Source organism: Polypterus senegalus, chromosome 2 (genome assembly GCF_016835505.1).
Source record: "Polypterus senegalus isolate Bchr_013 chromosome 2, ASM1683550v1, whole genome shotgun sequence".
Classification (NCBI taxonomy): domain Eukaryota; kingdom Metazoa; phylum Chordata; class Cladistia; order Polypteriformes; family Polypteridae; genus Polypterus; species Polypterus senegalus.
Genome location: NC_053155.1, coordinates 735,720 through 739,400, shown reverse-complemented (window position 1 = coordinate 739,400; position 3,681 = coordinate 735,720).

Genomic DNA, 3,681 nt, shown 5'->3' with positions numbered 1-3,681 from the left:
TGGGAATTTGATTTTTCTAATTTCAAATATTCCAGGACATCAGTTACCCGCTGACTTAAAGAGGTGGGATGTGGGATTCTGTCAGTTGAGCAGGAGAAGTCGTCGTTCATTCAAGTAGTGCAGTGAAGGCCATTACAGTTGGTGTGTCCTTCTCCACTGTAAGCCCACCCTGGAGCCCACCAAGCACAGCTGTTAATGGGTCAGGAGTGACTGTGACTCCGAGGCTGTCTGCTAGGCACACAAAGGCTTTGGTCCACAATGACGTCAATTTGATGAAGGCCCAAACCATGAGGCCCAGTGAGGCCTGAGCTCAAGTACGACGTTCACAGGTTGAGTCTTGGCCTGGATCCATTTTGGACAATTTGAAGTGAGATAAATGTGCTTGATAAAAGATTTGAAGTGGAATGATTGAGTGCTTTGTGCATTTGGAGTTGGAGTGACGTCTGTGCGTGGCTGGCTGCCTTCCACTCCTGTTCACAGATGGTAAGTGAATGATCCTTTAGCAAACATACCGTAGGATCTGTGAACGGAAGAGACGTCAAGATGCTTTTCTGTTTATTGAGATGCTGTCTGAGTCTTTAGACTGATCAGGATTGACTCTGGAAAAGAAATGGCTGGGAGTTGAGGAAAACTGGGCAGGTTCCTGTTAGCAAAGTTAAAGTGAGAAGAAAGTAGTGGAAAAATTGTGTTGCTGGGAAGTTACATTTGAAACGTAATTGTTCATAAGATGTAAAGATATTATCTATATACAGTCCTCAAAGTGTTTCAATTCAGGACGTTGTTCAAACATTAAATACTGTGTAGGATTGAGAGGGCAGAGAAAGATGATTATCATGTAAAAGTGGACAGATTAGAGCTTCTCTGTCTTAAATTGCATCCTACATTGGTTCAATATTCTAAGTGAGTGACGGACAATTGAATTATTAGTATATTGATGATAATTTGTATTTACTGGGCACAGAGCAGGGCATATAAAGAAGTACAGCGAGATTTGATTTGTATTGCAGACCAGGCTTGTGTATATTCATCAATTTGTGTTGATGTCCTGATCATTACAGTTTGAATAGCAAGATGTTGTTGGTAAAGATCTTTATATTGACTTGTGATGTTTAGCCACAAATATTTAAACTGATCTGCTAAAATAAATGGGAAGGTGCCAGTCTAGTATTGTGTGCTGGAGAGTTCACTGGACAAAGCACACTTTATTGAGACGAGTCTGAGTCCAGATATCTTGTGAAACAATGCAAGTACTGTTAGGACTGCTGGCCCAGAATGCACTGGGTCAGATATATACAGTACCGTATCATCTGTCTATGCTGATATTGTGTGTTCAAGGCCTTAACTGATAATCCTCTTTATCTCTGATACATTTTAAATGTGAACAGCCAATGGCTCAGTGGTGACCGTGTAGTGCAATGGTGACAGATGGCATCCAGCTTGAAGGAGTGAGTTTGAAATAATGTGAATACAAACAGAGACTTGTGGAGTAATATAAAGTAGTTTGATCCATGAACTTATATTTGAGCCAAGCCTAGATTTGTGAAATGTGATGAAGAGCTCGTCCCATTCAAAGATGTCAAATGCTTTTCTGTGATAATAAGATGTGAGGGACGTCCGGCATTTCTACTACTAGAGTCGATCCCAGCTGATCCGTTCCTTTGCCGGTCTTTTCCAAGTCAGTCTCTGCCAGGCTGTATCGTGAACTGGAACTTGAGCCCAGTTTAAACTTTGATGAAGCTTTACCTTCCTTTTCCTTCTCTTTCTGAACCCTTGGTCTGTTGCTCATGCTTGCATATTCTTGTATACACTTGTAATTAAATCCTCTCAGGTTGTCTAAATCCAGGATACCTCAGAATGATTGTAGTACAAAAGTAAAAACACCACTGGCAGTAGAGCTCCGTCCTAGATGGCCATCTCTCACAACTCCAGTCTCACCCTCTGGGTATGACCCTCTATCTGCCACAGCCAGGTGGTACGTGGCGTCCCCTTCACCTGGGGCCGCTCAGGTCCTTGACAATGAGAACCCTGTGAGCCGAATCACACTCGGACAATCACGCCACATGGCTGTAGTGCTGTAACTGACACTCCCTCACAATGCAGGTCATGTGTCTCATTTGGGACCCGGCGAGCAACACAAAGTCAAACCAGCTGTGCCCAAGGATTCTCTGAAGAGACACAGTACCGAAGGAGTCCAGTCTTCATCTCAGGTCACTGGATAGCATCCATGTCTCACATCCATATAGCAAGAGATGAAGCAGCAGGACTCTAAAGACTTGGACCAAGACAATGTCTGAGTCCAGTGGCAGGCAGGGTGCTTCACACCATTACAGCCGAGGCTTGGCATTGTCCATAATGATCTTAGGCTCTGCTATGGAACTTCATTTTTTAAGTTCTGGATGTATAGTCCTTCCAGAGGCAGTTTATAACTCTGTTCTGAGTGATGCCACGGAGTATTAGCCATTTTTTTGTGTCCTTCAGCATTCAGTGGCCCCTTCTCTGTGAGTTTACGTGGTCCACCACTTTGAGGATGAGCTGTTGTTGCTCCTCAGTGTTCCACTTCACACTAATACCACATACAGTCATGTACTGATTTGAGGGAAAGGTGGCATCATTTGACAGTGCCATGTTTAAAGTCACTGAGCTCTTCAGTACGACTCCAACTGCCAATGGAGATTGCATGGCTATGTTCTTGATTTGATGCACCTGTGAAGAATGAAACACCTGAACTCAGTCATTTGGAGGGGGTCCGCTAACTTGTGGCCATATAGTGTATATATAGTGTCAATGAAAACAGTCAGGCCTTATGTGCAGCGAGGCATTACAACATGGCAAACACTTCGCAGTGTGGTTAATCAAATGAGGTGCTGGTGGAACAAAGTCAGAGCAGACCACCGCTTAGATCAGAGCAAGATAAAGACCTTAGCCAGCCAGGTGTCCGTCCATTCTGTGGTGCCTCAAAAATAACCAGAAGTCAGTTAGAGAGATGACATAATAAGACACTCAGTGAACGAAGGAGGAGTTCCCATCAAGGCCACAAGACTGAAACATTGAATTCACCTTCGGCTGAGTGTTTTTATGCATCGTCTGCTTTATCAGAAATCAGGCCCAAAACATCAGCTTTAGACACAAAGCCACCAGGTGAAGTTAGATTGGATTTGGAATGTATTGAGACCCCTTCACTTTCTTTACACTTGATACATTTCCAGTTTCAACCCATTAATCTACACTGACTGGACCACAGACCAGGTCACCCCAGAGGCCATCGAAGTTGGGGAGACGTCCTACTCCATCAACTCCATGCTCTCTTCCAACTGGTCTGACCCACGTGCCTTTGGCATGGAAGAAAGAAAGAAAGAAAGAAAGAAAGCTCTCATTGTGCCAATCCTCAAGAAAGAAGACAATCGAGAATTTGTTCTTTATTGATTGATTAATTGATTTATTGTTCTTGAAGCTATCTGAGCGCCAATTTAAATGTAAATTTAACCACTGATTTTATTTTAAAAGTGAATTTTATACTCATATAACATTCTTATTATTTTGGTGATGCTGATTTATGTCATCTATTCTTTGATTTTCCAAACCTTGAAAATGTATTTTTTAGGAAATGCTCTCCTCGTTTATGTCTTTTGTTTTTTACTTTGGAATCTGAACTTTGATTATAACAGAAATACATTTCACGTC